The sequence below is a fragment of the Ascaphus truei genome, chromosome 13 (assembly GCF_040206685.1).
Source record: "Ascaphus truei isolate aAscTru1 chromosome 13, aAscTru1.hap1, whole genome shotgun sequence".
In the NCBI taxonomy this organism is placed as follows: domain Eukaryota; kingdom Metazoa; phylum Chordata; class Amphibia; order Anura; family Ascaphidae; genus Ascaphus; species Ascaphus truei.
Window position 1 is genome coordinate 35,821,234 of NC_134495.1, and position 19,892 is coordinate 35,841,125.

Sequence of the window (19,892 nt, forward strand, 5' to 3'; positions counted from 1 at the left end):
CCCCCACGAGAGAGCTAGAGGCCTAAAACAGGGACCCGTGAGAGAGTGCCCGGACGAAAATAGAGGTCCGCGAGAGTGCCCCAGGCCGGAAATAGGGTCCCACGAGAGAACACACGGCCGAGAATAGGGGCCCCCGTGAGAGAGCCCAAGGCCTAAAACTGGGTCCCGTGAGAGAGCGCCCGGCCAAAAATAGAGGCCCGCGAGAGTGCCCCAGGCCGGAAATAGGGTCCCACGAGAGAACCCACGGCCGACAATAGGGGCCCCCGCGAGAGAGCCCAAGGCCTAAAACTGGGACCTGTGAGAGAACGCCCGGCCGAAAATAGAGGCCCGCGAGAGTGCCCCAGGCCGGAAATAGGGTCCCACGAGAGATCCCACGGCTGAGAATAGGGGCCCCTGTGAGAGAGCCCAAGGCCTAAAACTGGGTCCCGTGAGAGAGCGCCCGGCCAAAAATAGAGGCCCGCGAGAGTGCCCCAGGCTGGAAATAGGGTCCCACGAGAGAACCCATGGCCGAGAATAGGGGCCCCCGCGAGAGAGCCCGAGGCCTAAAACAGGGACCTGTGAGAGAGCGCCCGGCCGAAAATAGAGGCCCGCGAGAGTGCCCCAGGCCGGAAATAGGATCCCACGAGAGAACCCACGGCCGAGAATAGGGGCCCCCGTGAAAGAGCCCAAGGCCTAAAACTGGGTCCCGTGAGAGAGCGCCCGGCCAAAAATAGAGGGCAGCGAGAGTGCCCCAGGCCGGAAATAGGGTCCCACGAGAGAACCCACGGCCGAGAATAGGGGCCCCCGCGACAGAGCCCAAGGCCTAAAACAAGGACCTGTGAGAGAGCGCCCAGCTGAAAATAGAGGCCTGCGAGAGTGTCCCAGGATGGAAATAGGGTCCCACGAGAGATCCCACGGCCGAGAATAGGGGCCCCCGTGAGAGAGCCCAAGGCCTAAAACTGGGTCCCGTGAGAGAGCACCCGGCCGAAAATAGAGGCCCGCGAGAGTGCCCCAGGCCGAAAATAGGGTCCCACGAGAGAACCCACGGCCGAAAATAGGGGCCCCCGCGACAGAGCCCAAGGCTGAAAACAGGGACCCGTGAGAGAGCGCCCGGCCAAAAACAGAGGCCCGCGAGAGTGCCCCAGGCCGGAAATAGGGTCCCACGAGAGAACCCAAGGCCGACAATAGGGCCCCCTGCGAGAGAGCCCAAGGCCTAAAACTGGGACCTGTGAGAGAACGCGCGGCCGAAAATAGAGGCCCGCGAGAGTGCCCAAGGCCGGAAATAGGGTCCCACGAGAGAACCCACGGCCGAAAATAGGGGCCCTAGTGAGAGAGCCCAAGGCCTAAAACTGGGTCCCGTGAGAGAGCGCCCGGCCAAAAATAGAGGCCCGCGAGAGTGCCCCAGGCTGGAAATAGGGTCCCACGAGAGAACCCACGGCCGAAAATAGGGGCCCCAGCGAGAGAGCCCAAGGCCTAAAACTGGGTCCCGTGAGAGAGCGCCCGGCCAAAAATTGAGGCACGTGAGAGTGCCCCAGGCTTAAAATAGGGTCCCACGAGAGAACCCACGGCCGAGAATAGGGGCCCCCACGAGAGAGCCCAAGGCCTAAAACTGGGTCCCGTGAGAGAGCGCCCGGCCAAAAATAGAGGCCCGCGAGAGTGCCCCAGGCCGAAAATAAGGTCCCGCGAGAGAACCCACGGCCGAGAATAGGGGCCCCCGCGAGAGAGCCCAAGGCCTAAAACTGGGTCCCGTGAGAGAGCACCCGGCCAAAAATAGAGGCCCGCGAGTGTGCCCCAGGCCGAAAATAGGGTCCCACGAGAGAACCCACGGCCGAGAATAGGGGCCCCCGCGAGAGAGCCCAAGGCCTAAAACTGGGTCCCGTGAGAGAGCGCCCGGCCAAAAATAGAGGCCCGCGAGAGTGCCCCAGGCTGGAAATAGGGTCCCACGAGAGAACCCACGGCCGAAAATAGGGGCCCCAGCGAGAGAGCCCAAGGCCTAAAACTGGGTCCCGTGAGAGAGCGCCCGGCCAAAAATTGAGGCACGTGAGAGTGCCCCAGGCTTAAAATAGGGTCCCACGAGAGAACCCACGGCCGAGAATAGGGGCCCCCACGAGAGAGCCCAAGGCCTAAAACTGGGTCCCGTGAGAGAGCGCCCGGCCAAAAATAGAGGCCCGCGAGAGTGCCCCAGGCCGAAAATAAGGTCCCGCGAGAGAACCCACGGCCGAGAATAGGGGCCCCCGCGAGAGAGCCCAAGGCCTAAAACTGGGTCCCGTGAGAGAGCACCCGGCCAAAAATAGAGGCCCGCGAGTGTGCCCCAGGCCGAAAATAGGGTCCCACGAGAGAACCCACGGCCGAGAATAGGGGTCCCCGCGAGAGAGCCCAAGGCCTAAAACTGGGTCCCGTGAGAGAGCGCCCGGCCAAAAATAGAGGCCCGCGAGAGTGCCCCAGGCCGAAAATAGGGTCCAACGAGAGAACCCACGGCCGAGAATAGGGGCCCCAGCGAGAGAGCCCAAGGCCTCAAACTGGGTCCCGTGAGAGAGCGCCCGGCCAAAAACAGAGGCCCGCGAGAGTGTCCCAGGCCAGAAATAGGGTTCCACGAGAGAACCCACGGCTGAGAATAGGGGCCCCCGCGAGAGAGCTCAAGGCCTAAAACTGGGTCCCGTGATAGAGCGCCCGGCCAAAAATATAGGCCTGCGAGAGTGCCCCAGGCCGGAAATAGGGTCCCACGAGAGAACCCACGGCCGAGAATTGGGGCCCCTGCGAGAGAGCCCAAGGCCTAAAACAGGGACCTGTGAGAGAGCGCCCGGCCGAAAATAGAGGCCCGCGAGTGTGCCCCAGGCCGGAAATAGGGTCCCACGAGAGAACCCACGGCCGAGAATAGGGGCCCCCGTGAGAGAGCCAAAGGCCTATAACTGGGTCCCATGAGAGAGCGCCCAGCCTAAAATAGAGGCCCGCGAGAGTGCCCCAGGCCGGAAATTGGGTCCCACAAGAGATCCCACGGCCGAGAATAGGGGCCCCCGCGAGAGAGCCCAAGGCCTAAAACAGGGTCCCATGAGAGAGCGCCTGGCCGAAAATAGAGGCCTGCGAGAGTGCCCCAGGCCGTAAATAGGGTCCCACGAGAGAACCCACGGCCGAGAATAGGGGCCCCCGCGAGAGAGCCCAAGGCCTAAAACAGGGACCCGTGAGAGAGCGCCCGGCCAATAATAGAGGCCCGCGAGAGTGCCCCAAGCCAAAAATAGGGTCCCACGAGAGAACCCACGGCCGAGAATAGGGGCCCCCACGAGAGAGCCCAAGGCCTAAAACTGGGTCCCATGAGAAAGCGCCCAGCCGATAATAGAAGCCCGCGAGAGTGCCCCAAGCCAAAAATAGGGTCCCACGAGAGAACCCACAGCCGAGAATAGGGGCCCCCGCGAGAGAGCCCAAGGCTGAAAACAGGGTCCCGTGAGAGAGCGCCCGGCCAAAAATAGAGGCCCGCGAGAGTGCCCCAGGCTTAAAATCGGGTCCCACGAGAGAACCCATGGCCGAGAATAGGGGCCCCCGCGAGAGAGCCCAAGGCCTAAAACTGGGTCCCGTGAGAGAGCGCCCGGCCAAAATAGAGGCCCGCGAGAGTGCCCCAGGCTTAAAATAGGGTCCCACGAGAGAACCCACGGCCGAGAATAGGGGCCCCCGCGAGAGAGCCCAAGACCTAAAACTGGGTCTCGTGAGAGAGCGCCCGGCCGAAAATAGAGGCCCGCGAGAGTGCCCCAGGCCGAAAATAGGGTCCCACGAGAGCACCCACAGCCGAGAATAGGGGCCCCCGCGAGAGAGCCCAAGGCCTAAAACAGGGACCCGTGAGAGAGCGCCCGGCCGATAAGAGGCCCGCGAGTGTGCCCCAGGCCGGAAATAGGGTCCCACGAGAGCACCCACGGCCGAGAAGAGGGGCCCCCACGAGAGAGCTAGAGGCCTAAAACAGGGACCCGTGAGAGAGTGCCCGGACGAAAATAGAGGTCCGCGAGAGTGCCCCAGGCCGGAAATAGGGTTCCACGAGAGAACCCACGGCTGAGAATAGGGGCCCCCGCGAGAGAGCTCAAGGCCTAAAACTGGGTCCCGTGATAGAGCGCCCGGCCAAAAATATAGGCCTGCGAGAGTGCCCCAGGCCAGAAATAGGGTTCCACGAGAGAACCCACGGCTGAGAATAGGGGCCCCCGCGAGAGAGCTCAAGGCCTAAAACTGGGTCCTGTGATAGAGCGCCCGGCCAAAAATATAGGCCTGCGAGAGTGCCCCAGGCCGGAAATAGGGTCCCACGAGAGAACCCACGGCCGAGAATTGGGGCCCCTGCGAGAGAGCCCAAGGCCTAAAACAGGGACCTGTGAGAGAGCGCCCGGCCGAAAATAGAGGCCCGCGAGTGTGCCCCAGGCCGGAAATAGGGTCCCACGAGAGAACCCACGGCCGAGAATAGGGGCCCCCGTGAGAGAGCCAAAGGCCTATAACTGGGTCCCATGAGAGAGCGCCCAGCCTAAAATAGAGGCCCGCGAGAGTGCCCCAGGCCGGAAATTGGGTCCCACAAGAGATCCCACGGCCGAGAATAGGGGCCCCCGCGAGAGAGCCCATGGCCTAAAACAGGGTCCCATGAGAGAGCGCCTGGCCGAAAATAGAGGCCTGCGAGAGTGCCCCAGGCCGTAAATAGGGTCCCACGAGAGAACCCACGGCCGAGAATTGGGGCCCCTGCGAGAGAGCCCAAGGCCTAAAACAGGGACCTGTGAGAGAGCGCCCGGCCGAAAATAGAGGCCCGCGAGTGTGCCCCAGGCCAAAAATAGGGTCCCACGAGAGAACCCACGGCCGAGAATAGGGGCCCCCACGAGAGAGCCCAAGGCCTAAAACTGGGTCCCATGAGAAAGCGCCCAGCCGATAATAGAAGCCCGCGAGAGTGCCCCAGGCTTAAAATCGGGTCCCACGAGAGAACCCATGGCCGAGAATAGGGGCCCCCGCGAGAGAGCCCAAGGCCTAAAACTGGGTCCCGTGAGAGAGCGCCCGGCCAAAATAGAGGCCCGCGAGAGTGCCCCAGGCTTAAAATAGGGTCCCACGAGAGAACCCACGGCCGAGAATAGGGGCCCCCGCGAGAGAGCCCAAGACCTAAAACTGGGTCTCGTGAGAGAGCGCCCGGCCGAAAATAGAGGCCCGCGAGAGTGCCCCAGGCCGAAAATAGGGTCCCACGAGAGCACCCACAGCCGAGAATAGGGGCCCCCGCGAGAGAGCCCAAGGCCTAAAACTGGGTCCAATGAGAGAGCGCCCGGCCAAAAATAGAGGCCCGCGAGAGTGCCCCAGGCCGGAAATAGGGTCCCACAAGAGAACCCACAGCTGAGAATAGGGACCCCCGCGAGAGAGCCCAAGGCCTAAAACAGGGTCCCGTGAGAGAGCGCCCGGCCGAAAATAGAGGCCCGCGAGAGTGCCCCAGGCCGGAAAAAGGGTCCAACAAGAGAGCCCACGGCCGAGAATAGGGGCCCCCACGAGAGAGCCCAAGGCTGAAAACAGGGACCCGTGAGAGAGCGCCTGGCCGAAAATAGAGGCCCGCGAGAGTGCCCCAGGCCAAAAATAGGGTCCCACGAGAGAACCCACGGCCGACAATAGGGGCCCCCGCGAGAGAGCCCAAGGCCTAAAACAGAGACCCGTGAGAGAGCGCCCGGCCGATAATAGAGGCATGCATGTGTGCCCCAGGCCGAAAATAGGGTCCCACGAGAGCACCCACGGCCGAGAATAGGGGCCCCCACGAGAGAGCCCAAGGCCTAAAACTGGGTCCAATGAGAGAGCGCCCGGCCAAAAATAGAGGCCCGCGAGAGTGCCCCAGGCCGGAAATAGGGTCCCACAAGAGAACCCACGGCCGAGAATAGGGGCCCCCGCGAGAGAGCCCAAGGCCTAAAACAGGGTCCCGTGAGAGAACGCCCGGCCGAAAATAGAGGCCCGCGAGAGTGCCCCAGGCCGGAAATAGGGTCCAACAAGAGAGCCCACGGCCGAGAATAGGGGCCCCCGCGAGAGAGCCTAAGCCTGAAAACAGGGACCCGTGAGAGAGCGCCTGGCCGAAAATAGAGGCCCGCGAGAGTGCCCCAGGCCGGAAATAGGGTCCCACGAGAGAACCCACGGCCGACAATAGGGGCCCCCGCGAGAGAGCCCAAGGCCTAAAACAGGGACCCGTGAGAGAGCGCCCTGCCGAAAATAGAGGCATGCGAGTGTGCCCCAGGCTGAAAATAGGGTCCCACGAGAGCACCCACGGCCGAGAATAGGGGCCCCCGCAAGAGAGAGCCCAAGGCCTAAAACTGGGTCCAATGAGAGAGCGCCCGGCCGGTAATAGAGGCCCGCGAGAGTGCCCCAGGCCGGAAATAGGGTCCCACGAGTGCACCCACGGCCGAGAATAGGGGCCCCCGCGAGAGAGCCCAAGGCCTAAAACTGGGTCCCGTGAGAGAGCGCCCGGCTGAAAATAGAGGCCCGCGAGAGTGCCCCAGGCCTTTTATAGGTATTCACAAAGGCATTTCTAGGACATAACAGAGAATAGAATAATCAGCATTATTTCTGGTGGAACCAGAATTTAAGGTCTACATGTTTTCCTTAGCTTGTTATTTGTAAAGAAGCAAGTTCCGAATTTATATACCCCCAAAGTAACCACAATATATATATTTGCATATGAGTGTCTATAACGGAGTGCTACAGGGCATGGCAATATATAGTTAAAATCAAGGACAGAACATAGAACACAGACAGAGCCCAATGCTACTTCCAATGACACAGAGACACAGTAAAGTACCTAGATATATATAGTGTTAGGACCTGCACAGATTTGGTCTACCTTGGCGTTTGGTGTGCAGGCTTAAGATACTTTGGCCAAAGAATCAAACTAAATGACCATATGTTTTTAGTTTAGATATACATATATATAGGTACTTGACTGTGTTTCTGTGTCATTGGAAGTAGCATTGGGCTCTGTCTGTGTTCTATGTTCTGTCCTTGATTTTAACTATATACACTACCGACACACTTTATTGAAGTGTGGTCGGTACCGCAAGCCGGGAAATCTCCCGGCTTGCTAGTGGCCGCCCCTCGGCGTGCCGCGCGTCATAGACGCGCGGTCACGCGTCATCGGGAGCGTGCGCCCCCTGCACGCGTGTCCAGGGGCTCCCCGAGGGAGCCCTGGTGTCCCGCGATCGCGGGACAGCGGCAGGGGGTTCCGGGGGACCCGGCAGCGGTAGGGAGAGCGCCCCGATCGGAGGGCGCTCTTCCGCTGCTTCGGCGCGCGCCCGTCACACTCGGGCGCGCGCCAGGCTACTGCTGCGGCACAGAACGGGCAAATGCTCGAATAAACTGTGCCGCAGCAGTATTGCCATGCCCAGTAGCACTCCGTTTTTGACACTCATATGCAAATATATATATTGTGGTTACTTTGGGGGTATATAAATTAGGAGCTTACTGGTTTTCTCTGTTTTGCAATCATGTCCAGATGCTCACAGCTGATTAAGGGAGGGTGGCTCCTCCTTCCCAGGTTCCAAGCTCACCCCCATCCCACTATGCTTCCAAATGGTTAAGGATCATTCATTTTCCACACACGCAGGTCCATGCATGCAGTTTGGTTGCGACAAATCTAATTCAGAGTGCTTTTCCTGGTATTATATAGGTAAATAAGAGCTTCAATCAAACTAAGAACTATGCAGCTAATCACAACAGCTTTATTATAAAGTTTTCTTCCTGATATTATTCAGGTTATTAAGAATTTGATTAGTGTTAGGACCTGCACAGATTTGGTCTACCTTGGCGTTTGGTGTGCAGGCTTAAGATACTTTGGCCAAAGAATCAAACTAAATGACCATATGTTTTTAGTTTAGATATACATATATATATAGGTACTTTACTGTGTTTCTGTGTCATTGGAAGTAGCATTGGGCTCTGTCTGTGTTCTATGTTCTGTCCTTGATTTTAACTATATATTGCCATGCCCAGTAGCACTCCGTTTTTGACACTCATATGCAAATATATATATTGTGGTTACTTTGGGGGTATATAAATTAGGCGCTTGCTGGTTTTCTCTGTTTTGCAATCTTGTCCAGCTGGTCACAGTTGGTTAAGAGAGGGTGGCTCCTCCTTCCCAGGTTTCCAAGCTCACCCCCATCCCACTATGCTTCCAAATGGTTAAGGATCATTCATTTTTCACACGCGCAGGTGCATGCATGCAGTTTGGTTGCGACAAATCTAATTCAGAGTGCTTTCCCTGGTATTATACAGGTAAATAAGAGCTTCAGTCAAACTGAGAACTATGCAGCTAATCACAACAGCTTTATTATAAAGTTTTCTTCCTGGTATTATACAGGTTATTAAGAATTTGAATAGAGTTAGGACCTGCACAGATTTGGTCTACCTTGACGTTTGGTGTGCAGGCTTAAGATACTTTGGCCAAAGAATCAAACTAAATGACCATATGTTTTTAGTTTAGATATACATATATATATAGGTACTTTACTGTGTTTCTGTGTCATTAGAAGTAGCATTGGGCTCTGTCTGTGTTCTATGTTATGTCCTTGATTGTAACTATTTATAAAGAAGACCTTGTTTATGTCCACCTAGCTGGGCTCTTCAGCTGTGGCTTGTTTACTTAACAAACATCTCAAAAGAAAAGATAAGGCTTCTTGCTGAGTACAAAACTGGTTCAGAGTTCAGTTTTCTAAAAAAGGCTCAGTTAAAACTGGAAATTACAGCAACACGAAATGGAAGACAGATATATGAAGGACAGATTAATAATTTTAACCCTTTTACTCCCCATGCTGTGTCTCTCTCCCCATGCAGTGTCTCTCTTCCCATGCTGTCTCTCTCTCCCCATGCTGTGTCTCTCTTTCCCCATGCTGTTTTTCCCTGACCCCGTGCTGTGCCTCTCTCCCCATGCTGTGTCTCTCTAGCCATGCTGTCTCTCTCCCCATGCTGTGTCTCTCCCCATGTTGTCTCCCTCCCCATGCTGTCTCTCCACATGCTGTGTCTCTCTCCCCATGCTGTCTCTCTCCCCATGCTGTCTCTCTCCCCATGCTGTCTCTCTCCCCATGCTGTGTCTCTCTCCCCATGCTGTGTCTCTCTCCCCATGCTGTGTCTCTCTCCCCATGCTGTGTGTCTCTCTCTCACCATGCTGTGTCTCTCTTTCCCCATGCTGTGTTTCCCTCCCCATGTGGTGTCTCCCTCCCCATGCTGCGTCTCTTTCCCCATGCTGTGTCTCTCTCTCCCCATGCTGTGCCTCTCTCCCCATGCTGTGTGTCTCTCCCCATGCTGTGTCTCTCTCCCCATGCTGTGTCTCTCTCCCCATGCTGTGTGTGTCTCTCACCATGCTGTGTCTCTCTCTCCCCATGCTGTGTCTCTCTCTCCCCATGCTGTGTCTCTCCCTCCCCATGCTGTGTCACTCCCTCCCCATGCGGTGTCTCCCTCCCCATGCTGTGTCTCTCTTCCCATGCTGTGTCTCTCTCCCCATGCCATGTCTCTCTCCCCATGCTGTGTCTCTCTCTCCCCATGCTGTGTCTCTCTCTCCCCATGCTGTGTCTCTTTCTCCCCATGCTGTGTCTCTCTCCCCGCGAGAGTGCCCCAAGCCAAAAATAGGGTCCCACGAGAGAACCCACGGCCGAGAATAGGGGCCCCCGCGAGAGAGCCCAAGGCCTAAAACAGGGACCCGTGAGAGAGCGCCCGGCCAATAATAGAGGCCCGCGAGAGTGCCCCAAGCCAAAAATAGGGTCCCACGAGAGAACCCACGGCCGAGAATAGGGGCCCCCACGAGAGAGCCCAAGGCCTAAAACTGGGTCCCATGAGAAAGCGCCCAGCCGATAATAGAAGCCCGCGAGAGTGCCCCAAGCCAAAAATAGGGTCCCACGAGAGAACCCACAGCCGAGAATAGGGGCCCCCGCGAGAGAGCCCAAGGCTGAAAACAGGGTCCCGTGAGAGAGCGCCCGGCCAAAAATAGAGGCCCGCGAGAGTGCCCCAGGCTTAAAATCGGGTCCCACGAGAGAACCCATGGCCGAGAATAGGGGCCCCCGCGAGAGAGCCCAAGGCCTAAAACTGGGTCCCGTGAGAGAGCGCCCGGCCAAAATAGAGGCCCGCGAGAGTGCCCCAGGCTTAAAATAGGGTCCCACGAGAGAACCCACGGCCGAGAATAGGGGCCCCCGCGAGAGAGCCCAAGACCTAAAACTGGGTCTCGTGAGAGAGCGCCCGGCCGAAAATAGAGGCCCGCGAGAGTGCCCCAGGCCGAAAATAGGGTCCCACGAGAGCACCCACAGCCGAGAATAGGGGCCCCCGCGAGAGAGCCCAAGGCCTAAAACTGGGTCCAATGAGAGAGCGCCCGGCCAAAAATAGAGGCCCGCGAGAGTGCCCCAGGCCGGAAATAGGGTCCCACAAGAGAACCCACTGCTGAGAATAGGGACCCCCGCGAGAGAGCCCAAGGCCTAAAACAGGGTCCCGTGAGAGAGCGCCCGGCCGAAAATAGAGGCCCGCGAGAGTGCCCCAGGCCGGAAAAAGGGTCCAACAAGAGAGCCCACGGCCGAGAATAGGGGCCCCCACGAGAGAGCCCAAGGCTGAAAACAGGGACCCGTGAGAGAGCGCCTGGCCGAAAATAGAGGCCCGCGAGAGTGCCCCAGGCCAAAAATAGGGTCCCACGAGAGAACCCACGGCCGACAATAGGGGCCCCCGCGAGAGAGCCCAAGGCCTAAAACAGGGACCCGTGAGAGAGCGCCCGGCCGATAATAGAGGCATGCATGTGTGCCCCAGGCCGAAAATAGGGTCCCACGAGAGCACCCACGGCCGAGAATAGGGGCCCCCACGAGAGAGCCCAAGGCCTAAAACTGGGTCCAATGAGAGAGCGCCCGGCCAAAAATAGAGGCCCGCGAGAGTGCCCCAGGCCGGAAATAGGGTCCCACAAGAGAACCCACGGCCGAGAATAGGGGCCCCCGCGAGAGAGCCCAAGGCCTAAAACAGGGTCCCGTGAGAGAACGCCCGGCCGAAAATAGAGGCCCGCGAGAGTGCCCCAGGCCGGAAATAGGGTCCAACAAGAGAGCCCACGGCCGAGAATAGGGGCCCCCGCGAGAGAGCCTAAGCCTGAAAACAGGGACCCGTGAGAGAGCGCCTGGCCGAAAATAGAGGCCCGCGAGAGTGCCCCAGGCCGGAAATAGGGTCCCACGAGAGAACCCACGGCCGACAATAGGGGCCCCCGCGAGAGAGCCCAAGGCCTAAAACAGGGACCCGTGAGAGAGCGCCCTGCCGAAAATAGAGGCATGCGAGTGTGCCCCAGGCTGAAAATAGGGTCCCACGAGAGCACCCACGGCCGAGAATAGGGGCCCCCGCAAGAGAGAGCCCAAGGCCTAAAACTGGGTCCAATGAGAGAGCGCCCGGCCGGTAATAGAGGCCCGCGAGAGTGCCCCAGGCCGGAAATAGGGTCCCACGAGTGCACCCACGGCCGAGAATAGGGGCCCCCGCGAGAGAGCCCAAGGCCTAAAACTGGGTCCCGTGAGAGAGCGCCCGGCTGAAAATAGAGGCCCGCGAGAGTGCCCCAGGCCTTTTATAGGTATTCACAAAGGCATTTCTAGGACATAACAGAGAATAGAATAATCAGCATTATTTCTGGTGGAACCAGAATTTAAGGTCTACATGTTTTCCTTAGCTTGTTATTTGTAAAGAAGCAAGTTCCGAATTTATATACCCCCAAAGTAACCACAATATATATATTTGCATATGAGTGTCTATAACGGAGTGCTACAGGGCATGGCAATATATAGTTAAAATCAAGGACAGAACATAGAACACAGACAGAGCCCAATGCTACTTCCAATGACACAGAGACACAGTAAAGTACCTAGATATATATAGTGTTAGGACCTGCACAGATTTGGTCTACCTTGGCGTTTGGTGTGCAGGCTTAAGATACTTTGGCCAAAGAATCAAACTAAATGACCATATGTTTTTAGTTTAGATATACATATATATAGGTACTTGACTGTGTTTCTGTGTCATTGGAAGTAGCATTGGGCTCTGTCTGTGTTCTATGTTCTGTCCTTGATTTTAACTATATACACTACCGACACACTTTATTGAAGTGTGGTCGGTACCGCAAGCCGGGAAATCTCCCGGCTTGCTAGTGGCCGCCCCTCGGCGTGCCGCGCGTCATAGACGCGCGGTCACGCGTCATCGGGAGCGTGCGCCCCCTGCACGCGTGTCCAGGGGCTCCCCGAGGGAGCCCTGGTGTCCCGCGATCGCGGGACAGCGGCAGGGGGTTCCGGGGGACCCGGCGGACCCGGCAGCGGTAGGGAGAGCGCCCCGATCGGAGGGCGCTCTTCCGCTGCTTCGGCGCGCGCCCGTCACACTCGGGCGCGCGCCAGGCTACTGCTGCGGCACAGAACGGGCAAATGCTCGAATAAACTGTGCCGCAGCAGTATTGCCATGCCCTGTAGCACTCCGTTTTTGACACTCATATGCAAATATATATATTGTGGTTACTTTGGGGGTATATAAATTAGGAGCTTACTGGTTTTCTCTGTTTTGCAATCATGTCCAGATGCTCACAGCTGATTAAGGGAGGGTGGCTCCTCCTTCCCAGGTTCCAAGCTCACCCCCATCCCACTATGCTTCCAAATGGTTAAGGATCATTCATTTTCCACACACGCAGGTCCATGCATGCAGTTTGGTTGCGACAAATCTAATTCAGAGTGCTTTTCCTGGTATTATATAGGTAAATAAGAGCTTCAATCAAACTAAGAACTATGCAGCTAATCACAACAGCTTTATTATAAAGTTTTCTTCCTGATATTATTCAGGTTATTAAGAATTTGATTAGTGTTAGGACCTGCACAGATTTGGTCTACCTTGGCGTTTGGTGTGCAGGCTTAAGATACTTTGGCCAAAGAATCAAACTAAATGACCATATGTTTTTAGTTTAGATATACATATATATATATAGGTACTTTACTGTGTTTCTGTGTCATTGGAAGTAGCATTGGGCTCTGTCTGTGTTCTATGTTCTGTCCTTGATTTTAACTATATATTGCCATGCCCAGTAGCACTCCGTTTTTGACACTCATATGCAAATATATATATTGTGGTTACTTTGGGGGTATATAAATTAGGCGCTTGCTGGTTTTCTCTGTTTTGCAATCTTGTCCAGCTGGTCACAGTTGGTTAAGAGAGGGTGGCTCCTCCTTCCCAGGTTTCCAAGCTCACCCCCATCCCACTATGCTTCCAAATGGTTAAGGATCATTCATTTTTCACACGCGCAGGTGCATGCATGCAGTTTGGTTGCGACAAATCTAATTCAGAGTGCTTTCCCTGGTATTATACAGGTAAATAAGAGCTTCAGTCAAACTGAGAACTATGCAGCTAATCACAACAGCTTTATTATAAAGTTTTCTTCCTGGTATTATACAGGTTATTAAGAATTTGAATAGAGTTAGGACCTGCACAGATTTGGTCTACCTTGACGTTTGGTGTGCAGGCTTAAGATACTTTGGCCAAAGAATCAAACTAAATGACCATATGTTTTTAGTTTAGATATACATATATATATAGATACTTTACTGTGTTTCTGTGTCATTAGAAGTAGCATTGGGCTCTGTCTGTGTTCTATGTTATGTCCTTGATTGTAACTATTTATAAAGAAGACCTTGTTTATGTCCACCTAGCTGGGCTCTTCAGCTGTGGCTTGTTTACTTAACAAACATCTCAAAAGAAAAGATAAGGCTTCTTGCTGAGTACAAAACTGGTTCAGAGTTCAGTTTTCTAAAAAAGGCTCAGTTAAAACTGGAAATTACAGCAACACGAAATGGAAGACAGATATATGAAGGACAGATTAATAATTTTAACCCTTTTACTCCCCATGCTGTGTCTCTCTCCCCATGCAGTGTCTCTCTTCCCATGCTGTCTCTCTCTCCCCATGCTGTGTCTCTCTTTCCCCATGCTGTTTTTCCCTGACCCCGTGCTGTGCCTCTCTCCCCATGCTGTGTCTCTCTAGCCATGCTGTCTCTCTCCCCATGCTGTGTCTCTCCCCATGTTGTCTCCCTCCCCATGCTGTCTCTCCACATGCTGTGTCTCTCTCCCCATGCTGTCTCTCTCCCCATGCTGTCTCTCTCCCCATGCTGTGTCTCTCTCCCCATGCTGTGTCTCTCTCCCCATGCTGTGTCTCTCTCCCCATGCTGTGTGTCTCTCTCTCACCATGCTGTGTCTCTCTTTCCCCATGCTGTGTTTCCCTCCCCATGTGGTGTCTCCCTCCCCATGCTGCGTCTCTTTCCCCATGCTGTGTCTCTCTCTCCCCATGCTGTGCCTCTCTCCCCATGCCGTGTGTCTCTCCCCATGCTGTGTCTCTCTCCCCATGCTGTGTCTCTCTCCCCATGCTGTGTGTGTCTCTCACCATGCCGTGTCTCTCCCCATGCTGTGTCTCTCTCCCCATGCTGTGTCTCTCTCTCCCCATGCTGTGTCTCTCTCTCCCCATGCTGTGTCTCTCCCTCCCCATGCTGTGTCACTCCCTCCCCATGCGGTGTCTCCCTCCCCATGCTGTGTCTCTCTTCCCATGCTGTGTCTCTCTCCCCATGCCATGTCTCTCTCCCCATGCTGTGTCTCTCTCTCCCCATGCTGTGTCTCTCTCTCCCCATGCTGTGTCTCTCTCTCCCCATGCTGTGTCTCTTTCTCCCCATGCTGTGTCTCTCTCCCCGCGAGAGTGCCCCAAGCCAAAAATAGGGTCCCACGAGAGAACCCACGGCCGAGAATAGGGGCCCCCGCGAGAGAGCCCAAGGCTGAAAACAGGGACCGTGTGAGAGCGCCCGGCCGAAAATAGAGGCCCGCGAGAGTGCCCCAGGCCGGAAATAGGGTCCCACGAGAGCACCCACGGCCGAGAATAGGGGCCCCCGCGAGAGAGCCCAAGGCCTAAAACAGGGACCCATGAGAGAGCGCCCGGCCGATAATAGAGGCCCGCGAGTGTGCCCCAGGCCGGAAATAGGGTCCCACGAGAGAACCCACGGCCGAGAATAGGGGCCCCCGCGAGAGAGCCCAAGGCATAAAACAGGTACCCGTGAGAGAGCGCACGGCCGAAAATAGAGACCCGCGAGAGTGCCCCAGGCCGGAAATAGGGTCCCATGAGGGAACCCACAGCCGAGAATAGGGGCCCCCGCGATAGAGCCCAAGACCTAAAACAGGGACCCATGAGAGAGCGCCCGGACGAAAATAGAGGTCCGCGAGAGTGCCCCAAGCCAAAAATAGTGTCCCACGAGAGAACCCACGGACGAGAATAGGGGCCCCCACGAGAGAGCCCAAGGCCTAAAACAGGGACCCATGAGAAAGCGCCCGGCCGATAATAGAGGCCCGCGAGTGTGCCCCAGGCCGGAAATTTGGTCCCACGAGAGCACCCACGGCCAAGAATAGGGGCCCCCGCGAGAGAGCCCAAGGCCTAAAAAAGGGACCCGTGAGAGAGCGCCTGGCCAAAAATAGAGGCCCGCGAGAGTGCCCCAAGCCAAAAATAGGGTCCCACGAGAGAACCCACGACCGAGAATAGGGGCCCCCGCGAGAGAGCCCAAGGCTGAAAACAGGGACCCGTGAGAGAGCGCCCGGCCGAAAATAGAGGTCCGCGAGAGTGCCCCAAGCCAAAAATCGGGTCCCACGAGAGAACCCACGGCCGAGAATAGGGGCCTCCGCGAGAGAGTCCAAGGCCTAAAACTGGGTCCCGTGAGAGAGCGCCCGGCCGGAAATAGAGGCTGCGAGAGTGCCCCAGGCCGGAAATAGGGTCCCACGAGAGAACCCACGGCCGACAATAGGGGCCCCCGCGAGAGAGCCCAAGGTCTAAAACAGGGACCCGTGAGATAGCGCCCGGCCGAAAATAGAGGCCCGCGAGAGTGCCCCAAGCCAAAAATAGGGTCCCACGAGAGAACCCACGGCCGAGAATAGGGGCCCCCGCGAGAGAGCCCAAGGCCTAAAACAGGGTCCCGTGAGAGAGCGCCCGGCCGAAAATAGAGGTCTGCGAGAGTGCCCCAAGCCAAAAATAGGGTCCCACGAGAGAACCCACGGCCGAGAATAGGTGCCTCCGCGAGAGAGTCCAAGGCCTAAAACTGGGTCCCGTGAGAGAGCGCCCGGCCGGAAATAGAGGCTGCGAGAGTGCCCCAGGCCGGAAATAGGGTCCCACGAGAGAACCCACGGCCGACAATAGGGGCCCCCGCGAGAGAGCCCAAGGTCTAAAACAGGGACCCGTGAGATAGCGCCCGGCCGAAAATAGAGGCCCGCGAGAGTGCCCCAGGTTTTAAATAGGGTCCCACGAGAGAACCCACGGCCGAGAATAGGGGCCCCCGCGAGAGAGCCCAAGGCCTAAAACAGGGTCCCGTGAGAGAGCGCCTGGCCGAAAATAGAGGCCCGCGAGAGTGCCCCAGGCTAGAAATAGGGTCCCACGAGAGCACCCACGGCCGAGAATAGGGGCCCCCGCAAGAGAGCCCAAGGCCTAAAACAGGGTCCCGTGAGAGAGCGCCCGGCCGAAAATAGAGGTCCGCGAGAGTGCCCCAAGCCAAAAATAGGGTCCCACGAGAGAACCCACGGCCGAGAATAGGGGCCTCCGCGAGAGAGTCCAAGGCCTAAAACTGGGTCCCGTGAGAGAGCGCCCGGCCGGAAATAGAGGCTGCGAGAGTGCCCCAGGCCGGAAATAGGGTCCCACGAGAGAACCCACGGCCGACAATAGGGGCCCCCGCCAGAGAGCCCAAGGTCTAAAACAGGGACCCGTGAGATAGCGCCCGGCCGAAAATAGAGGCCCGCGAGAGTGCCCCAGGTTTTAAACAGGGTCCCACGAGAGAACCCACGGCCGAGAATAGGGGCCCCCGCGAGAGAGCCCAAGGCCTAAAACAGGGTCCCGTGAGAGAGCGCCTGGCCGAAAATAGAGGCCCGCGAGAGTGCCCCAGGCTGGAAATAGGGTCCCACGAGAGCACCCACGGCCGAGAATAGGGGCCCCCGCGAGAGAGCCCAAGGCCTAAAACAGGGACCCGTGAGAGAGCGCCCGGCCGATAATAGAGGCCCGCGAGTGTGCCCCAGGCCGGAAATAGGGTCCCACGAGAGCACCCACGGCCGAGAATAGGGGCCCCCACGAGAGAGCTAGAGGCCTAAAACAGGGACCCGTGAGAGAGTGCCCGGATGAAAATAGAGGTCCGCGAGAGTGCCCCAAGCCAAAAATAGGGTCCCACAAGAGAACCCACGGCCGAGAATAGGGGCCCCCGCAAGAGAGCCCAAGGTCTAAAACAGGGTCCCGTGAGAGAGCGCCCGGCCGAAAATAGAGGCCCGCGAGAGTGCCCCAAGCCAAAAATAGGGTCCCACGAGAGAACCCACGGCTGAGAATAGGGGCCCCCGCGAGAGAGCCCAAGGCCTAAAACTGGGTCCCATGAGAGAGCGCCCGGCCGATAATAGAGGCCCGCGAGAGTGCCCCAGGCCGGAAATAGGGTCCCACGAGAGAACCCAAGGCCGAGACTTGGGGCCGCCGTGAGAGAGCCCAAGGCTGAAAACAGGGACTCCTGAGAGAGCGCCCGGCCGAAAATAGAGGCCCGCGAGAGTGCCCCAGGCCGGAAATAGGGTCCCACGAGAGAACCCACAGCCGACAATAGGGGCCCCCGCGAGAGAGCCCAAGGTCTAAAACAGGGACCTGTGAGAGAGCGCCCGGCCGATAATAGAGGCCCGCGAGAGTGCCCCAGGTTTTAAATAGGGTCCCACGAGAGAACCCACGGCCGAGAATAGGGGCCCCCGCGAGAGAGCCCAAGGCCTAAAACAGGGTCCCGTGAGAGAGCGCCTGGCTGAAAATAGAGGCCCGCGAGAGTGCCCCAGGCTGGAAATAGGGTCCCACGAGAGCACCCACGGCTGAGAATAGGGGCCCCCGCGAGAGAGCCCAAGGTCTAAAACAGGGACCCGTGAGAGAGCGCCCGGCCGATAATAGAGGCCCGCGAGTGTGCCCCAGGCCGGAAATAGGGTCCCACGAGAGCACCCAAGGCCGAGAATAGGGGCCCCCGCGAGAGAGCCCAAGGCCTAAAACTGGGTCCCATGAGAGAGCGCCCGGCCGATAATAGAGGCCCGCGAGAGTGCCCCAGGCCGGAAATAGGGTCCCACGAGAGAACCCAAGGCCGAGACTAGGGGCCCCCGCGAGAGAGCCCAAGGCTGAAAACAGGGACTCCTGAGAGAGCGCCCGGCCGAAAATAGAGGCCCGCGAGAGTGCCCCAGGCCGAAAAAAGGGTCCCACGAGAGCACCCACGGCCGAGAATAGGGGCCCCCGCGAGAGAGCCCAAGGCCTAAAACAGGGACCTGTGAGAGAGCGCCCGGCCGATAATAGAGGCCCGCGAGTGTGCCCCAGGCCGGAAATAGGGTCCCAAGAGAGCACCCACGGCCGAGAATAGGAGCCCCCGCGAGAGAGCACAAGGCCTAAAACAGGGACCTGTGAGAGAGCGCCCGTCCGATAATAGAGGCCCGCGAGAGTGCCCCAGGCCGGAAATAGGGTCCCACGAGAGCACCCTCGGCCGAGAATAGGGGCCCCCGTGAGAGAGCCCAAGGCTGAAAACAGGGACCCGTGAGAGAGCGCCCGGCCGAAAATAGAGGTCCGCGAGAGTGCCCCAAGCCAAAAATAGGGTCCCACGAGAGAACCCACGGCCGAGAATAGGGGCCTCCGCGAGAGAGTCCAAGGCCTAAAACTGGGTCCCGTGAGAGAGCGCCCGGCCGGAAATAGAGGCTGCGAGAGTGCCCCAGGCCAGAAATAGGGTCCCACGAGAGAATCCACGGCCGACAATAGGGGCCCCCGCGAGAGAGCCCAAGGTCTAAAACAGGGACCCGTGAGATAGCGCCCGGCCGAAAATAGAGGCCCGCGAGAGTGCCCCAGGTTTTAAATAGGGTCCCACGAGAGTACCCACGGCCGAGAATAGGGGCCCCCGCGAGAGAGCCCAAGGCCTAAAACAGGGTCCCGTGAGAGAGCGCCTGGCCGAAAATAGAGGCCCGCGAGAAAGCCCCAGGCTGGAAATAGGGTCCCACGAGAGCACCCACGGCAGAGAATAGGGGCCCCCGCGAGAGAGCCCAAGGCCTAAAACAGGGTCCCGTGAGAGAGCGCCCGGCCGAAAATAGAGGTCTGCGAGAGTGCCCCAAGCCAAAAATAGGGTCCCACGAGAGAACCCACGGCCGAGAATAGGGGCCTCCGCGAGAGAGTCCAAGGCCTAAAACTGGGTCCCGTGAGAGAGCGCCCGGCCGGAAATAGAGGCTGCGAGAGTGCCCCAGGCCGGAAATAGGGTCCCACGAGAGCACCCACGGCCGAGAATAGGGGCCCCCGCGAGAGAGCCCAAGGCCTAAAACAGGGTCCCGTGAGAGAGCGCCCGGCCGAAAATAGAGGTCCGCGAGAGTGCCCCAAGCCAAAAATAGGGTCCCACGAGAGAACCCACGGCCGAGAATAGGGGCCTCCGCGAGAGAGTCCAAGGCCTAAATCTGGGTCCCGTGAGAGAGCGCCCGGCCGGAAATAGAGGCTGCGAGAGTGCCCCAGGCCGGAAATAGGGTCCCACGAGAGAACCCACGGCCGACAATAAAGGCCCCCGCGAGAGAGCCCAAGGTCTAAAAAAGGGACCCGTGAGATAGCGCCCGGCCGAAAATAGAGGCCCGCGAGAGTGTCCAGGTTTTAAATAGGGTCCCACGAGAGAACCCACGGCCGAGAATAGGGGCCCCCGCGAGAGAGCCCAAGGCCTAAAACAGGGTCCCGTGAGAGAGCGCCTGGCCGAAAATAGAGGCCCGCGAGAGTGCCCCAGGCTGGAAATAGGGTCCCACGAGAGCACCCACGGCAGAGAATAGGGGCCCCCGCGAGAGAGCCCAAGGCCTAAAACAGGGTCCCGTGAGAGAGCGCCCGGCCGAAAATAGAGGTCTGCGAGAGTGCCCCAAGCCAAAAATAGGGTCCCACGAGAGAACCCACG